The following is a 20,139-nucleotide window of genomic DNA, read 5'->3' as shown; positions in this document are numbered from 1 at the left end:
TGTATGAGTGGGCGTATTGAACGAAACAAAGGCCCGGAAGAAAAGAAAAGAGTTGCACCGGTTGTGCTGAGTTGTTAAAAGCTGTTTGTGTGTGTTAATTGAACTGTATGAGTCCAAGAAACTGACGTGAGGCTCGGGCGAGCCCCTCCGTACGCCGAGAGCCTGCCGGCGTAGACAATCAGCTGTGCCCGACCTACTGTATCCTATGGGGCTCCCTCACAGCCCCCACCGCTGCAGAGGAGGAGCCGGAGGTGACAGGCCCTCAGCTGTTTGGGAGAAGGCAACTGGGAGCGGGGACGTGACTCCACCCTGGCCCCTCCCTCGCGGGGAGGAGTAGCGGCATCGGCCGTCCAGCTGACCGGAGCTTCAGAAGGAGAGGCACGTCCGGAACAGCCAATGAGGGCCGCACAGGCCTGACAACGCTGCACAGCTGCAGAGGGCTGTACGGAGAAACGGACAGCGTGAAAGAGGCTGGAGGAGCATGGAGAGAGCGTATGGGCACGAATAAAGATGTGAAAGGAGGAAGCGGGATGCCTGCAAGACTAAAGCCAAGTGTGAATATCTAGGGCCTACAATGGAAGTAGGCAGCCACTGGATATTCGGAAAACTGTTGGAGAAAGAAGTTTCCTCTCCAATGTGTTTTTTTAAAAATAAAAACAAGACTATGAACTATTAGAGAAAAGGGACGTACAGAGAGAAAAGCAAGCAACCCTGGTACCAAGTACCCTGAGAAGAAGGGGGGGGCTTTGAATTGGACCTTGCAATGGGAAACCAGCCGTAGCAAAGCCCTGGGGAGAAAGAGCCTGAGGAGCAAAATTAGCTTTTTAATGACTCTCAAGAAAATAGTGCAAGACCTGCCTTTTTCCAGAAGGCCAACAGGGGTAGGGTCAGGCCAGTGGAGTCCTTCTCTTGACTGATATTGAACTTGAAGATCACTTGTCTTGTTGAAGTTATTTTGGTAGGAGAATAAACTCTGTTTCAAATATACTCAGTCTCTGGTGTGGTCTATTCCTAATCCACACTTGTAACAATTTGGTGGCAGCGGTGAGATACACAGAACACGATGGAGGAGTTGATAAAGACATTGAGTGAGGGCCAACAGTTGCTAAAGCAGGCCCTACAGCTACAAAGCCAGCAGGCCCAGGCTAATAGGCAAGCCTTCCAACAAGCCCTACAGGTCCAGCAGGACCAGTTATTAGAAGCCACAAACATGAGAAGTCAGCCACCAGTACAAGCCTCTGTTTTACAAAAGTACTCTAGCGGCGAAGACCCTGCGCATTCCTGGTCAATTTTGAAAAATTCGCCAGGAATGCATAATAGCCAGCCGGCAGGTGGTGCCACTATATAGCCCCTCTCATGATTGGAAAGATGCAGAGCGCCTATCAGGCAGCCAACCCGGCCGGAGACACCAGCTATCCGGACATGAAGCGGGTTGTGCTAGAGAGGCCAGGCCAGGATGAAGAAGCCTACAGAATTAAATTCAGGGATACCAAGCTCATGGCAGAAGAGACACCCAGACAGCTGTTCTACACAATAAAGGAGTTGAGGGATAAGTGGCTGCAGACCAGTTCTTTAAGCACTCATGAGATGGCTGAGAAAGTCATATTGGAACAGTTCGTGGAGGCCTTACCCTTACCAATGCAGAGGTGGATCAGGCAACACCACAGGCCCACACTGGTTGAAGCCGTTAACATAGCAGCTGCATATCAGAAGGCCAGACAAGCAAAGCTGATGATCTACCCCTCCAATCCCAGAACCGGAGGGAATCCTGCTGGTATGGGGAACCGCCCGTCATCTGGACCTAGCTGGCCAAATTCGATGATCTGGAAACCTAAATGGGAAGGAGCGAGATTTCGTCCTAACAGCGAGGGATCAGGGACAATTTATGTTGCCGACATCCTAGCCTCAGTGCCCGTGGTCCACAATGTTTCGAATGTGGAGAATATGGACATTTGGCCAGGCTTTGCCCCAAGAAAGCTAAGACGGAACCTATGGATGTCAGGAGTCTCGAACCGATTAAAGAGCTCAATCAGTCTGGAGCATCACCGGGTAATAAGCCCACGTACCCGTACGTCTGCGAAGCTGAAGTGGAAGGAAGACCTACCAGAGCCATGTTGGATTCAGGAAGTTTGCAAACGGCGGTCAATCCCGACCTGGTAGGTGGTGTGAAGAATCTGAATGAAAGTATTTCCATACGTTGTGTGCATGGCGACGTACGGGTATACCCAGTCAAAGATATCAAGATAAAGTTGGCAGGGGAACAGATGGAAGTAAAGGCAGCAGTAATGCCTGCATTACCTGAACCCCTGTTAATTGGCTCTGATGTACCTGACCGTCCACGGCTTATCCAAAAAGTAGAGAATCACTGGTTAGATGAAGCTCCTTTTTCTGGGCAAGAATTTGTGTCCGAGTTCAACAGGTCAAAAAGAGTAGGACGACGAAGAGGCTGGAAAAACAGAACTGGATCCAACAAAATATGTACCCAGTGGCAGTTGACTGGAGGATAGAAGAGGATGGGGATAGTTTTCGTATGGCCCAAGAACTCGCCCCCCTCCTAAAACATGCAAGAGACTCAATTGAAGATAAACCAGGGGTACAGTCTCCACACTTTATCAAAGACAATGGGTTGTATAACCGCATAACTGTCGATCCAAATAAGGGAACAGTCCATCAGTTGTTGATACCTAGCAAATACTACTGTCCAGTGTTAGAAGTGGCCCATCTGCAAATAGGAGAGGACACCTCGGTGTAGAGAAAATGACGCAAAAGATTCTGGCAAGGTTCTATTGGCCAGGTGTATATGGCCAGGTGGCCCGATTTTGACAACAGTGTGAAGAGTGTCAAAAGAAGAACAGGCCCAATATACCAAAGGCTCCCCTCCAGTCGATGCCATTAATACTAGAACCCTTTCAACGTGTGGGGATGGACATAGTGGGGTCTTTGGAACCTACAAGTAGAGGACATAAATATATTTTGGTAATTGTGGACTACGCGACGAGGTATCCGGAAGCCTTTCCTTTACGATCTATGAATGCCCAGCAGATTTGTGACGTCTTGAGTCCTTTCATTTCGAGAGTGGGTATTCCCAAAGAAATAGTTACGGATAGGGGTACCAACTTCATGTCAGCTGTACTAAAGCAGGTATGTGAAACACTACACATTGCCCAAATCAAGACTGCTGTTTATCATCCACAGTCAGATGGTCTGGTTGAGAGGTACAATCAGACGATAAAACAGATGCTGAGAAAGACCGTCCAACCTCAGGAAAGGAATTGGGATAGGATTTTACCTTGGATCCTCATGAACTTGAGGAATATGCCTCAGCCCTCTACGGGGTTTGCTCCGTTTGAATTGTTGTTTGGAAGACCTGTCAGAACTCTATTAGACATTCTAAAAGAGAGCTGGGAAGAACAGGCGAGCCCTGTAATTACATTAACATAGTATGCTTTTCAGCTGAAAGGGCTACAAGCAATACCACAATCACATTTACAACAATCTCAAGCAAGGAGGAGCAATACTACAACCAGAAAACGAGAATACGTAATTTCCAAGTGGGAGATCAGGTTTTAGTACTTTTTCCTACTACTGAAAATAAGATGCTGGCCTCATGGAGAGGACCCTATACCATAGAAAATATATTGGGACCTTTGACCTTTTGGGTACGGCAGCCAGGATGCAGAATTCCCCTCCAACCCTATCACGTTAACCTGTTGAAGAGCTGGTCAGAACCAGCAGTCACTATGGCCATGCTTAACGTGGACGAGGTGGTAACAGAGTACCTTCCAACAACAGAAAATCTGTTGGGAAAAGAAGCTCTAAACGTGAATTTAAAGTTAAATTCTTTTCAGAAGATGGAGCTTTCTAAATTGGTGGATCGTTATGAAAATATATTTTCTTCAGTACCAGGGAGAACGTCTCTAACTTTCCACCGCATCCAGACTGAGCCTAGAGTAAAAGTGAGGATACGACCGTACCGAATTCCTGAGGCAAGGTTGCAAGCCGTAAACAAAGAAATACAAGAAATGCTCTGCCTAGGGGTGATCGAACCATCACACAGTGATTGGTGTTCCCCTTTGGTGATGGTCCCGAAGCCGGATGGGAGTACTCGTTTCTGCATGGACTTCAGGAAGCTCAATGAGGTGTCCAAATTCGGTGCTTATCCCATGCCCAGAATCGATGATCTCTTGGAGAGGCTAGGAAAAGTGAAGTTCCTAACCACAATTGAGCTGACACAGGGGTACTGGCAGATCCCTTTGTTTTCCCCGGATAGAGAAAAGACCGCTTTTGCTTCACCTGCCGGACTATTTCAATTTGTTGTTCTTCCATTTGGGCTTCACGGGGCACCAGCCACTTTCCAAAGGTTGATGAACTATATGATTGAAGGGCATGAGACCTATGTGGGTGCCTATTTAGATGACATTGTGGTATACAGCCAGAGTTGGGCAGATCATTTGAAGCATCTGGCATCTGGCAGCAATATTTCAAACCTTAGAAAAGGCAGGACTTCATGTAAACCCCAAAAAAACACATTTAGCAAACTCATATACCAAATTTCTCGGGTATTATGTGGGACAGGGAACAATCAGGCCTCAGCAGGAGAAAATGGAGGCAATTTGTCGCCTGCAGTTTCCTGTGAGCAGCTGACAAGTAAGGGCCTTCCTTGGCTTTGTGGGATACTACCGTCGGTTTATTCCACACTTTTCAACTATTGCAGCACCTTTAACAAATCTTTTAAAATCAAATACACCACCTAAAAGAGAATGGAGAAACGCGGAAACGGAGAAGGCATTTCTGGCCCTCAAAAGTGCCCTCTCGGATCAAGCTATCCTACAATGCCCTGACTTTGGAATGCCTTTATATTTATATACCGATGCCTCTGGATCAGGACTGGGAGCGGTGCTCTATCAAAATAAAGGAGAAGAAGAAAGGCCTGTGATGTTCATTAGCTGAAAGCTGTTGCCACACGAGTTGGGATATGCAACAATTGAGAAGGAGTGCCTGGCTGTAAAGTGGGCAATAGAGTCTTTAAGATATTATCTGTTGGGACGGAAATTTACACTGATAACTGACCATGCTCCCTTGGTGTGGTTATCCAGGAACAAAGAGACAAATCCCTGAGTTCTGAGGTGGTTCCTGTTGTTGCAACCTTTTTCATTCCACACCATGCATCAGCCTGGCCGAAGAATGACCCAAGCAGATTTCCTGTCTAGAGTCCATGCCCCTCCCGAAAGTAAGGGCTTATGGGGGAGGGTGTCTGATGAGGCGACAGAGGAAAAGGGTAATCAGAACCAATTAAAACCCTTCCAGGTAGAAATCAAGGCAGGAAAGGTTAATGTGTGATTGTGTGATGTCATGGAGAGGGAGGGACTCTCTAGTTTGATGGACATATCGCTGCTCCAATGGATGATAATGTCTATGCTACGGAGAGGTTCTTTCCTCTAATACTGGTTTTGTTTTGTTTGTTCTTATGAATCCTGGTCGGTTAAAATAGGAAGATCCAGAGAGGGGCCTGCCTGGAGGAAGAGCACGTGTATGAGTGGGCGTATTGAACGAAATGAAGCCCGGAAGAAAATTAAAGAGTTGCACTGGTTGTGCTTAGTTGTTAAAAGGTGTTTGTGTGTGTTAATTGAACTGTAGGAGTCCAAGAAACTGATGTGAGGCTCGGGCGAGCCCCTCCGTACGCCGAGAGCCTGCCGGCGTAGACAATCAGCTGAGCCCGAACAGCTGTATCCTAGGGGGCTCCCTCGCAGCCCCCACCACTGCGGAGGAGGAGCCGGAGCTGACGGGCCCTCAGCTGTTCGGGTGAAGGCAACTGGGAGCGAGGACGTGACTCCACCCTGGCCTCTCCCTCGCGGGGAAGAGTCGCGGCGTTGGCCGTCCAGCTGACGGGTGCTTCGGAGGGAGAGGCACGTCCAGAGCAGCCAATGAGGGCCGCGCAGGCCTGACAACGCTGCACAGCTTCAGAGGGCTGTACGGAAAAACGGACAGCGTGAAAGAGGCTGGAGGAGCACGCAGAGAGCGTATGGGCACGAATAAAGATGTGAAAGGAGGAAGCGGGGTGCCTGCAAGACTAAAGCCAAGTGTGAATATCCCAGGGCCCACGCATGGAAGTAGACAACCACTGGATATTCAGAACTCTGTTGGAGAAAGAAGTTACCTCTCCAATGTGTGTTTTTTAACTAAAAACAAGACTATGAACTATTAGAGAAAAGGGACGTACAGAGAGAAAAGCCAGCAACCCTGGTACCAAGTATCCTCAGAAGAAGGGGGGGAGGAGGCTTTGCATTGGTCCTTGCAATGGGAATCCAGCAGTAGCAAAGCCCTGGGGAGAAAGAGCCTGAGGAGCAAAATTAGCTTTTTAAAGACTCTCAAGAAAACAGTGCCAGACCTGCCTTTTTCCAGATGGCCAGCAGGGGTAGGGTCAGGCCCGTGGAGTTCCTCTCTTGAAGATCACTTGTCTTGTTGAAGTTATTTTGGGAGGAGAATAAACTCTGTTTCAAATATACTCAGTCTCTGGTGTGGTTTATTCCCAATCCACACTTTTAACAGTATGTTAATAATTTGTGTAAAGACCCCACAGGTAAAAATACAATTAAAAAAATGCCAGCTTATATTGCATGGATTGGTTGGTGAAGAATATTGCCAAACGTTCCTTTCCATAATGTCTGCCTATTTGACAAGCTCTGTGCTTGCATTCCTGTGTTATTTATTTTTATTATTTTCTGGCCAGCACCAATTACTCATGATCTAGAAATCAGTCAGCTCACATTTGCATATTCATGAAATACTGTTGTTTGGATTTTAATGTATTTTCACACATAATGTATTATATTGGTTGAGTGATAATAGACATCTGCACACTAATTGAAATTGTACAGAAACTGTGGTTTGTGTGTATATGTATATATGACGACAAAAAAAACTTTGTTGAGGGGACGTTATGGTTAAGTTGCCCTACGAAAAACCTGTGCACTTCACTAAAAAAAAATGTTCGCCCTCCCCATTATGGTTCAAATTAAAACCGGAAAATCCCTGAAATTCGCCAGTTATGGCAGACTGAGCCCCCATACTTGCCATCACCACTGTGCACTGCTAACAGTCACACCCAGAACATGAAAGATGTATCTCAAATGTAACTGATGACATACTGACCACATCACATGTTTAGCCCCTTTGTTTTCGTTCCCTGCTCTATATATATATATATATGTACATTCAGTAAAAAAAACGTTGTTAAAGGGATGTTATACTTCACAGCGAAACCAAAAAACACTGCACATTCCCTCATTATGGTAAGCTCAGCAACCATAACTCGCAGCATCTACGTGCATTGCTAAGACTAACATCCAGGACATCAAAGATGACATCACAAATATCATTGATGACATCACTGATGACATCACATGTGAAAATAACATCCATTTAACAAAGTTATTTTTTACTGAATGTATATATGTATATATATATATATATATATATATATATATATATATATATATATATATATATATATATATATATATATATATATATATATATATATATTACATGGCCACGGTAGTGGCTATGTAGTTATGGTTAAGTTGCTGTTTCCATAGAAAGAGCACTTTTTGGGCGGCTTATAACTTCGCTCTCCCTGGACGGATCCTCACCAAACTTTGCAAAAAAAGTAGATGGGTCACTCTGATTATTTTTGCAAAGTTTGGTGAGTATTCGTCCAGGGGGGGAAAAGTTATAGGGGGGGTCCCAAAACTTTTTTTTTTCCCATACACTGAATTGGAAAAATACTTTGCCTATTGTTACAGCCCGAACCGCTGGACGGATTTACACCAAATTTGCGGCAGGAGCGGCGGCCTGGTCCCAAAAGCGTGCTTTTGTAAATTTGGTGTAAATCTGTCCAGTAGTTGTTTTTAAAAATGACCAAAATGTAAGGCAAAAACATTAGTGATATCTGCGTTCGCTTCGCGGACGGACTTCCCTGTTCGCTCCGCGGACAGCACCCCGATTGGCCCATGGGCTTGCGTCATGTCCGCGGACATGCGACGTGTTCGCTGATTGGACGGCGAGGGGCGTGGAGCGCGTCAGATTCTCTGTGGCGACCACCATCTTGTATTCGCAGTCGACTGCGTACAGCGCAGTGAAACGTGGATAAAAAATTGTATTTAGTGCCGTGTGTTGGTGTGTAAGAGTGTTTGGGGAGGGTTGGGGAGTATGAGATGATATGATATGATATGGTATTTGTAACGCGCCTATACACAAGTGTTTCAAGGCGCGACGAGGCAGGGAGGGAGGGAAACAAGGGGAAGACAGACAAACGATCCTACTAGGCCAGGTGTCATTCAGATCGCGCAAGTGCAGAGGTAAGGGGAAAAGGAGGAAGTGCAGGGGGAGGAGGTGGGGGGGAAAGTGCAGTACAAGGTAAGTAGCGTAAGAAATAATAATTAATAAATAATAAATAAAAAGGGCCAGCTGGTGGCAAGTGCGAGGTAAGTGCAGAGCAAGTGCTGGGAAGGGGGCTGTAGGGTACAGTGACAGTCCCACAGTGCACGGGGAGCCAGGGAGGCAGTGCAAGTGGAGAGTGGCTGGGCCCTGGACCGAGGTTGCTGAGAGTGGCCCAGATGCAGGTTTAGTGCTGAATTCAGTGGGGGGTTAAGCAGGTTTAGCAGGGGAGAGGGAGAGAGAAGGCAGAAGCGAAGAGGAAGGTTTTGAGGTGCTTCCGGAACCGGAGATGGTTCTCCTCAAGTTTCAGGGAGGCAGGAAGGCTGTTCCAGAGGGAGGCCCCTGCTGCGGAGAGAGATCTACCCCCAGCTCGTTGCTTCGAGAAGCGGCTGACCATGAGGGAGTTGGAGACGGATGAGCGAAGGGCTCGTGAAGGAAGATATTTAGGAAGAGAGAGTTGAAGGTATTTAGGTCCCTGGCCCCAGAAGGCCTTGTGGACAATGCAGAGGGTTTTGAACTTAATCCTCGCAGCCACTGGGAGCCAGTGAAGGGATTTCAGTCCTGGAGAGATACGGTCCCTGGGCTTGAGGCCAAGGACAAGTCTCGCAGTTCTGTTCTGGATAAGTTGCAGAGGGCGGAGAGTGGAGGCAGGCAGATTAAGATAGAGGCTGTTACAGTAGTCCAGCCTTGAGAGAACCAGGGCTCGGGAGACAGTGAGCTTCTGGGGGAAGGAGAGGAAGGGAAGAATACCTCTGAGGAGGTGCAGCTGGTAGTGTGACTTCTTAGAGACGTCAGATATATGAGGAGAGAAGGAGAGTGTGGAGTCGAAGATGACCCCGAGGTTTTTAGCCTTGCAGGTAGGGGCAGGAAGGGGGCCAAGGGAGGCCGGCCAGAGAGCTGCAGGGAAGGAGGGAGTGGGTGTGCCGATGAGTAGAATCTCATTCTTACTGGCGTTGAGGCAGAGGTCATTGGCGGCACACCATTCCTGGATAGCAGACAGACAGTCGGAGATGAGGGAAGGAGAGGAGGAGGCCGAGGGTAGCCTGAAAATGAGCTGGGTATCGTCGGCATAGCACTGGAAGTAGGGGCAGAGAGCGGCGATGCGGTGGGCAAGGAGTGCCAGATACTGGTTGAAAAGCCAGGGAGAGAGGTTGGAACCCTGGGGGACACCACAGGTGGAGAAAAAGATGTCAGAGAGGAAGGAGCCCATTTGGACCTGGGAGGGTCGACCGGAAAGGAAAGAAGTCAGCCATGCCAGAGCCTGACCAGTGATACCCAGGTTATCACGGAGACAGTTGAGCAGGATGGCATGGTTGACAGTGTCAAAGGCAGAGGAGAGATCGAGCAGAATGAGAACACAGGGAGTGTTGGAATCGAGGTTCAGGAGCAGGTCCTCACGGATGTTCAGGAGAGCAGTTTCCGTGCTTCTGGCCGCTCTGAAGCCGGATTAATGGTCATGAAGATTACCAACAGATTCAGCATGGAGGTTAAGCTGGGAAATGGCCAGTTTCTCCAGGAGCTTACCCAGGAAGGGAGTAATGGAGATTGGGCGATAATTGGCCGGGCAGGAGGGGTCGGAAGAGGATTTCTTGAGGAGGGGGTGCACAAGGGAGTGCTTGAGGGGGGATGGGAAGACTCCAGAGGCGAATGAGTGGTTGCAAAAGACAGCCAGGGCAGGAGCCAGGGAGTCGATGTGGTCCTTGATGGTTTTGGAGGAACAGGGGTGAACCTGTTTAGACGAGGCTTTCATAGATCGGACTTGTCTGGAAACCTCATCAGCAGAAAAAGGTGGAAAAGCAGAGAAGGAGGGCGGAGGGGCGGCTGCAAGAGAGCAAGAGGAAGAGCCGGGAAGAGAGGGAGGGGGGAGAGAGGAGGAGAGCGAGGACAGGATGTCCTGAGTTTTTGAGATGAAGTGCGAGGCCAGTGCAGTGCAGAGGGCCTGGGAGGGGACAGGAGAGGTAGAGACTGCAGCAGGGTTGGCCAGCTCCTTGCAGATTTTAAAGAGTTCGGCCGAGTTGTTAGATGCCTCAGAGATGCGGGCTTGGATAAGGGCTCTCTTCTTGGTGAGAACGGAGAGCCGGTATTGCCTTTGGAGCAGGCGACAGGCCAGTTTGTCAGAGGATGAACATGAAGCACGCCATTTCCTCTCTGCCACCCTGCACTTGCGTTTTAGGGTGACGAGATCCGAGTCATACCAGGAGTTACATTTGGCTTTGGGCTTCAGGCGGATTCTCATGACGGGGGCAAGGATATCGAGAGTATCAGATATAGAGGAATAGAGCATGGAGAGGGCTGTGTCAGGGTGGGAGTCAGCCGAGGGGGGAGGAGGGGGCGAGAAGGTAGCAGCGAAAGCCTCAACTGACACGCGCTTCATGGGTCGGATGACCGAGAAGGTGGGTGGCAGTGAAGAGGGTGGCTTTGCCTGTGGGGAAGGGAGGGAGAGGTGGGAGGATAGGAGAAAGTGATCGCTCCAGGAGAGAGGAGTGGAGAGAGGGAGGGAGAGGGGAAGGTCAGAAGAGATCAGAGCATCAGGAGTGTGCCCTGCAGAGTGGGTAGGCCCAGACGGGAGAATAGAGAGTGAGAGAGAGTTGCAGAGTTCGCGAAAGAGACCAGTGGGGGGACAGGAGGCATCGAGGTGGATGTTGAAGTCACCGAGAAAGAGGAGTTGGGTGGTTGAGGACAGGAGTGAGGAGGAGAGGTCAGCCCATTCAGAGAGGAAGGAGGAAATTTGACCAGGTGGCCGATAGATAGTAGCCACGGTAAGGGAATGGCTAGGAGAGAGAGAGAGTCGGCAGACAAGGCATTCAAAAGAGGAGTAGGTCTGCGTAGGAGTGACAGAGGCAGGAATCCACTCGGGGAAGATAAGGGCAACACCACCCCCTGAACGGTTAGGTCTGGGCACGGAGAGGATCTTGTAGCCGTCAGGTAGGAGTGTGTCGAAGCTGGTGGCAGAGCGGCTGTGAACCATGTCTCAGTGAGACCGAGGACGTCGAGGTCCAGTTCCTCAAGAAGGCGACAGATATCAGAGGAGTGCTTGATGGCAGAGCGAGCATTTAGAGTGGCAATGTGGAGAAGGTTGCCACCTTTGAAATACTTCCGGGGAGGGGTACAGATCAGAGGTATGCCCTGCGGAGGTGTTAGAGAAGGAGTTGAGGAGGGAGCAAGAGAAGGGGCAGGGAGGGAGGGGAGAGGCAAGGTAGCCGAGGACAGAGGAAGGGGGACAGCGGGAGCGGGGAGGAAGTTGATGAGGCGTGGGAGGCGCCTATCAAAGAGGTGAAGGTTGGCCTGAGGGCCTTGGACCAAGACGGTCCCGTTAGCATAGACATTAATGATGGCCTTAGAGGAGTGGAAAGGGGCCAAGAGGACATCCCAACGGGTGCCACCATTAATGGGAGAGGAGGAGAAAGGAGAGAGCACAGCGACCATGTGAAGGGTCCATAGGTCAGGAGAAGGCACGAAAAAGAGAATGTCAGTAAGAGTTTCCTTGGAGCAGGCGCTCGTGTAGGTGTCAGCGATAGGGAGGCCTGGGTTGGAGACCAGGATGTCCTTTTTAAACTTTTTCCTACCGGATTTAGTGAGGAGAGCAGGATAGTCAATAGAGAAGCAGTTAGAGTAGATAGGTGAGATAGAGAGCACCATGGAGTAGGAGGGGAGGCGGACGACACAAGTATGCAGACAGGAATTGAGTGGAGGGCACTAATTTAACACAATACAGAGCAAACAGTAATGCGTAGTAGGTCAGGGCCACCTAAGTTTGAGAATCCTGCGAGGGGAGAAAAAACACCCTAGTTTAAAACAATGCAGAGTAGGTCAGGGCCAACTAAGTTTGAGAATCCTGCGAGGGGAGAAAAAACACCCTAGTTTAACACAATGCAGTAATGCGTAGTAGGTCAGGGCCACCTAAGTTTGAGATAGGTTCAATGTTTTGTTGTTTTATGTGCTAGACCTTTTTGTTGCGTTCGATTTGTCTGCGGAGAACACAGCTGTTCTGACATTTTGTAAATAAACTAAATGGTGGGGTGTTTAGACATAGCTCTCAACCATTTTTGTTTTACAGGCGGGTGAAATCACCCGATTTTGTTTTTAGCGGGTGAGACGCCCATTGGAATGAATGGGCGTGCAGGAGGCTTGGCGGGTGAGTCTGCCCTTTACAAGGCGTGTGACAACCGCCAAAAGCGTGTGAGTTGAGAGCTATGGTTTAGAGGACGGAGTATGTGTCATTTTTGTTCGCAAGGAAGGTAAAAATGAGCTATGAACACTCGCGGTGTACTTAATTGTTCGTAAATACACAAACTGGGGGTGTCCTCAGGACGCTGTCCGTGTTGTAATCTGTCTAGTTGAATGTGTTTTAAGAACACTCGCAGTGTCCCGAAATGGTTGCAATTACACAAAATGGGGGTGTTCTGAGAACGTTGTTTGTATTGTTCGTTGTCAGGGTGAAAGTGTTTTAAGAGCACTCCTTTTGTTCGCTAATAGTACAATTTCCTAGGGGCGTCAACCGACTTTTTGTCCACTAAAGAAACGATAAATCCGGCTGGTGTGCGTCGACATTATGTGATAATCCTATGACTGGTGCTATTAACCTGGCTGACTTGCTTTTGCGACACTAAATCATATCTCCCGCCCCTAAGCCTGATATTATCAAAGCATTCATATTTCCCGCCTTTCTCTGTGACGTTACAGGGTGCGTAATGAAACGCGCCCAGTCGTCTCCAGTACTACGCGACTTTACACAGAACCCGGAAGACAACACACATTATGTCACAACACAGCGCGCCACAATTCGGAATATGAAACTGTGATTTAAAAGCAAAGAGCAAGATTGTAAATGTTGTAAAGTACATTTATTTGACATCAAATGTTTAGAGAATATTCAGCAATTTGCATTTGTCTTTGTTGTCGATCCGCAAAAGTTCATGTTGAGACACGGGATGTTCCTTTGCGGTACAGAGAGTGTTCGATCAGCTTACAACTCAGTGCGCCACAATTCGGAATATGAAACTGTGGTTTAAAAGTAAACAGCAGGATTGTACATTTGGTAAAGTACATTTATTTCACATGAAATGTTTAGTGAATATTCAGCGATTTGCTATTGTCTCTGCTGTCGATCAGCAAAAGTTTATTTGGAGCCACGTGTTGTTCCTTTGCGGTAGATAGGATGTTGGTTTATGATAAAAGCAGTAAATGGTCGCTCTGATAATCGGAAGGTTGCTCCAACAACAAGCCATTAGACCACCCTATTGGTTGGTATGTTGTTTGTAGCCGCTAGTACTGCGTAAGGGCATATTGGTCCTTGGCGATTGTCCCATAAAATGGTGAGGGTCATGAAGTTGCATATTTGGACTTGCACCTGGCAGTTGAAGACCCCATCCGCTGGAGTCTGTAAATCGTGACATAGACAAAATGGGGCCACGTACCTGTTTTAAAAAACATAAATTAGTCTCACCAGCCGATCTTCATTAAAAATCATCATTTTATTTATTAGGGCGTGAAACTATTTGCTATCGAAGATAGTGCAACAGAGTATGTTAATAATAAAATAATAATATTTTCCCATTCATATAGCGCTAAGAACTGTGAGGTATGTAAGCGGTGCTTATTGTTAACCACGGTGTGTGGTGCTCATTTATTGACCACGGAAGGATGAAAGGCTGAGTTTCTCCTTGCCGGGATTCGAACTTGCGTTAGCAAGCTGTGCACGGATGTCAAAGCGAGCGCTGTACTCGCTGTGCCACTTGACAGGCTACAGTGAAGTTGCACAGCGAGTAGAGCGCTTGACCGCCTATAGACCGGTTAAATTATTTATATTAACCCACTCTGTGTCGTCTGCCTTTTTCAGAGCCCTCTAAACGACAGGGGATCAATTAGGCGGTGATAGTGCGCGGTAGAAAACATTATGCCACTTTCAACAAACAAGTTCAACTTCAGCGGTCTTTAATGCTACGCTATTGTAATTATATTTGGTATAAAGTAATCTAAAGGGTTACTTACAGTACAATTGCAATTTCCATTGTCTACGAGTGGTGCAGTCCCAAAATACGACTCTGCGTGTGCCAACGATCTTTCGCATAGTGATATAATATGTAAAAGTGGTTTCGTTTCAGAAATTTCATCTTTATCTTCTCTTATGTTTTAGCAACACTCCTTCAAGAGAAGTCTTTCATCACAATCTCTGTCTGTCAAGGTCAAAACACAATACAACCTTATAGTCTGCTTCATGAGCCTCTCCGGGGCCCGAGAAAAAAATGGAAGCAGCTGACCTTCACTGTGAACGAGCATAAATTCTTACTTTACAACATTCTGTGTAAAGCCATCTGTAGAAGTTGGTTTTTGCACGCCATGTTTGTATTTTTTTTGCGTGATATTAAAAAAAGTTTGTTTAAAGGACGTTATGGTTCTAAGTACAGCCGAAAGACCCCTGAAAATAGCAAGTTATGGTAAGCTATGAAAAATAACTTGCGCCAACACCATGCACTGCTAAGACTAACACCCAGGACAGGACATCAAAGATGACATCGCAAATGACATCACATGTGTATGTACTTTTCATGGAATTTGTGTACTAGGGATTTTTATTATTGTTCCGAAAAAAGTGTCAAGGATATTGCAATAAATATCATATCGTTATTAGTGCTTTGAACGATGCATTTATATCAATAAATAGCATTGTATTATGGGATTCTATGTAGTATACTGAGCTACTAATGGAGAAAGATAGCATTGTGTGCATAGTACAAGATAAAAGTATAATATTTGTAATGTTAATATGTTGAATAATGAAATGATAATTGTCCTGAAATGTTCGAAAATTCACAAAATGGGGGTGTTCTGAGGACGTTATTTGTAATGTGTGATTGCTTAGCTGTATGCAATTGGGGAATGGTACAGAGAGTAAAGTGGACGCCGTCCGCGGACACCGTGGCTTTTCGTGGACAGGGCATGGTAAATCCGGGTTTTTCCAGGAAATCCAACATGGAAAGAAGACTGTACGGATCAGCCAATCAGATGTCGAGGTTGTGGATTTGTGTTGAAAGAGACTGTGTGTGGTGAAGATGGCAGAAGTGGAGAAAGTCAGGGTGTTGGTGCTCGGAGATATGTTTGTGCATGGTTTACAGCAGTACGCTGACTGCAGGCATGTTGCAAAGAACTTTGATGTGAAAGGAGTGGAGGTGGTGTGGAGCACTGTGCCTGATTGCAATATACAGGGAATTGTTCAAGTTTGTGCGGATATGGCCATGATGAACAGTCCGCATGTGGTAGTTTTGCACTATGGTGCTTTCCATTTGGGCAACGTCAGTGCCCCTACTTTGTTGGCTGATTTGGAACGCTTGGTTCAAGCCGTAATGAAGATCCTTCCAAATGCGAAAGTAATTTTTTCTGGATTACTACCTAGGGCAATATGGGACAATAGTTCAGTTTTTTGTCCTCAGCAAAACATTGCTAGGTGTGTCATCAACCGAGGCATGTGTGCCTTCATGCTTAGAGCTGGTATGTTCTTCTGTAACAATGAGAATATTGATGCCAGTAATGCTGTTAATTTTAAAGAAGATGGCATTTCTTTATCTTTTACCGGAAATGCCTTTCTATTTTGGAATGTAAGGGTTGCTTTGGAGAAGGTTATGTGAAGATTTTAGGAGTAAAGTAAGAAAAAAAAACAAGAAAAAAAATATAAAATAACAGGTGTCTGTCAAGCATCTGTAAAAAAAAAAACGGCTCTTTTCAGAGCCAACTTCAAAGGGGAAATGGGGCACACTATTTAAATTTACATTCACCACGCTCAGATTTTCGATGTGTCCACGGACATGGCGGTAGTCCGCGGACATGAAAATCACTACATGGGGGTTAGTATGTTCTATGTTACATGTCAGGGATATTATGGTTAAGTTGTGCTACTAAAAACCTATGAAATTCAGTGAAAAAACTTTGTTAAAGGGACGTTATGGTTCCAAGTAAAACCGAAAAACCCTTGAAATTCGCCAGTTATGGTAACATAAGCAACCATAACTCGCGCCACCGTGCACTGCTAACACTAACACCCAGGACATCAAAGATGACATCACAAATGTCATTGATGACATAACTGATGACATCTCATGGCTGGCTCTCCCTTTTTATCCTTTACTGAAATATCGAAGCCACATAGTTTTCTTCAGTAACAGTCAGGAATTATAAATTGAAAAGGTACTATATTTGTAGAGTTGGGGTCCTGTCACATCATATGAAACATGTACATAGCGGAAGATACAGGCTTGAAAGAGAGCAATCCTTTCTGTGCATGAAGATAATCATTATAGTTATCAGCACTTTGTCATAGTTTTATTTTTATTACTCTACCTTCCCTCTATATGCTCATATTTGTATACATTATACTCACTCTCCATAGAGTGAATGGGAAAAAAATTTTGCTCGCGCATACAGCCCAAACTGCTGGACGGATTTCCACCAAATTTGGACCAGGAGCAGCGGCTTGGTCCCGAAAGCGTGCTTTTGCAAATTTGGTGAAAATTTGTCCAGTAGTTTTTTTATAAATGACCAAAAAGTAGGTAAAAAAAATTAGTGATATCTGTGTTCGGTTTGCGGATACACTTCCCTGTTCGCTCAGCGGAAAGTGTCCTGATTGGCCAATCGTCTTGCGTGATGTTCGCGGACATGCAAAGTGTTCGCTGATTGGACGGCGTGGAGCGTGAAACGCGTCAGAGTTTTTGGTAGCGCCCGCCATATTGGATTCGCGGACGTCCCCGGACAGCGCGGTGAAACTTTGTTCAAAATGTGTATGTTGTAGAGTGTGTTGGTGTGTAGGAGTGTTTGGGGAGGGTGGGAGTGTGTGAGATAGGATGAAAGTTGTGTTTTTTATGTGTTAGATGTTCTTTTTGTGTTCGATTTGTTTGCGGACATCACGGGTGTTCTGAAATGTTCTAAATAAACTGACTAGCGGGTGTTCTAAGGAGTCAATATGTGTCCGTTTTGTTCGCAAGCAAAGTGAAACTGTTCTAAGAACACTCGCGGTGTCCGGGTAGTGTTCGTAGGTGGTGTCCTGAGGACGCTGTCCGTATTGTTCTCTGTCAAGTTGAATGTGTTCTAAGAACACGCGCGGTGTCCTGAAATGTTCGCAAATAAACAAAATGGGGGTGTTCTGAAGACGCTTCTAAGAACACTCGCGGTGTCCGGGGAGTGTTCGTAGGGGGTGTCCTGAGGACGCTGTCCGTATTGTTCTCTGTCAAGTTGAGTCTGTCCTAAGAACACTCGCGGTGTCCTGAAATGTTCGCAAATAAACAAAATGGGGGTGTTCTGAAAACGCTTCTAAGAACACTCGTGGTGTCTGGGGAGTGTTCGTAGGGGGTGTCCTGAGGACGCTGTCCGTATTGTTCTCTGTCAAGTTGAATGTGTCCTAAGAACACTCGCGGTGTACTGAAATGTTCGCAAATAAACAAGATGGTGGTGTTCTGAAGAGGCGTCTAAGAACACTCGCGGTGTCCGGGGAGTGTTCGTAGGGGGTGTCCTGAGGACGCTGTCCGTATTGTTCTTTGTCAAGTTGAATGTGTCCTAAGAACACTCGCGGTGTCCTGAAATGTTCGCAAATAAACAAGATGGTGGTGTTCTGAAGACACTTCTAAGAACACTCCCAGCGTCCTGGAATGTTCATAGGGGGTGTCCTTAGGACGCTGTCCGTATTGTTAGTTGTTAAGTTGAAAGTGTTGTAAGAACTATCCCGTTGTTCTGAAATGTTCATAGGGGGTGTCCTGAAAACGGTGTCCGTATTGTTCGCTGGCAAGTTCAAAGTGTTCTAAGAACACTCACATTGTTCGCGGACATTAAAAGTTTCCCATAGATCATAGTTGAAATGTTTGACTCTATGGATGTGATATGCTGCGGTGGTTGTTGCCAGGGCATAGAGTCTTGGGTGCATGGCCATTTGGCCATGCACCCAAGACTCTATGCCCTGGCAACAACCACCGCAGCATATCACATTCATATTTGCTTATAACTTTGGGTGAAAAACAAATGTATAAGGAACAAAGGTATTAAATACTATGGATGTGATATGCTGCTATGGTTGTCCTTATTATTGTATACTTACTGTTTGGTCTAGTAATGGGAGTCCATGTTTTTCTTCTTCATTTCTGTGATAAAAGAAAATAGCATGTTAGTATTAGTAATTTGTAATGACTTATTACATTGTATAAGCAATATACTTTTATTTTTTTTCGACCCTCACATTTAGTAGAGTACAAATCGGAGTACTGTGCAATTTGCTCAGTTTCTGTATTTGTTGCTAAAATCATTGGGTCTGTGGGAGAAAAAAAAATCCATGCTGGATTAAAAAAAAAATCTTTTTCTGTTATGCTACAGTTTATTTGTTTGTTTGTTTTCAGTGTTCATTTGTTGTTTCTGGATAATGCTTTATACTTTGCTTTGTTGTATTTTTTTGGAGCAGTAACAGATTCTTCATTTGTTTTGATATTATAAAATTTTGGAGCAGTTAGATACCAATTGGCATATTCTAACTGTCTATTTTTTTAATATATTTTAGTGGTTTTGATTTACCTATTTGGATATTGTTAAATTTTGGGACAGTTAGATACCAATTGGAGTATTCTAACTGTGTATTCTTTGGCCTAATTTAGTGGTATTCATTTATCTGATTAGTTGTTGTAGAATCTTTGAGCTGTTAGATAGCTTTCGGAGCATTCTAACAGTTTATATTATTTTAACACATATTTATAATTTTGGGACAGTTAGATACCAATTGGCGTATTCTAACTGTGTATTTTTTGGTCTAATTTAGTGGTATTCATTTATCTGATTAGTTGTTGTAGAATCTTTGAGCAGTTAGATAGCTTTTGGAGTATTCTAACAGTTTATATTTTTGTAACACAAATTTACTTAAAGGTTTAAATACAGTTTATTTATCAAATTTTGGTTTTAAGAACATCAAATAAGCGTTTGTAAGATTTGCTGGTAATCTCTGCTTTAGAGTAATGGTACTATCATTACATTCAAACCATCCACATTTCTTTTTTATGTATGCAGTGTAGTGCCCTGAATTGGTTGTGGCTCCTGTGTGGTAGATTATACCTATTGTTGTGAAGGTTTTCTTACCAAGTGATATTTGACCATGTGTGAATCCAGTCAGCTTGCAGTTGTTTTTGGTACCATCTGCATTGTAACGTAGAAGCATTAGTATTACATATTTACTATGTGTTTGTATTACTAACGTGGAGCGATTATCTGAATTGCAGGTGGAGCATAATCTACCATGGTGTGCATTTTGTACAAGTTGCTGAAATGGAATGGATTCACAATTTGGTATTGATATATATATGAAGCGTTCATTGGGGATTTCTTCTTTTGTCACATTGTTGCAGAGAGTGCATGTATGTTTCCACATGTATGAAATCTGAAAGATTTCATTTATAGGTATGTTTTTGTTTTCCAGTACTTGTAGTAAGTACATTAGAAATTCTTGTGGATCTTCCTGTGAGTTTATAGTGAATTTCACCATTCCAGCACAGTAGTCCAATTGTCGTCTTATTCCAAAAACACTATATGTGTTGTCAGGATTGTTTGCTGCATTTCTGTGAAGTACTAACATTTGCAAACACAATGGGTCTGTACTGTGTGAGTAAATGTTGTCAACAATTGGTGGTAATTGAAATAGAATATTCATTGCTACATTTGCATAGCAACTTACACCAACTA

The sequence above is a fragment of the Ambystoma mexicanum genome, chromosome 10, assembly GCF_040938575.1.
Source record: "Ambystoma mexicanum isolate Mex_15411 chromosome 10, UKY_AmexF1_1, whole genome shotgun sequence".
Classification (NCBI taxonomy): domain Eukaryota; kingdom Metazoa; phylum Chordata; class Amphibia; order Caudata; family Ambystomatidae; genus Ambystoma; species Ambystoma mexicanum.
Note: the sequence above shows the minus strand (reverse complement) of the source record.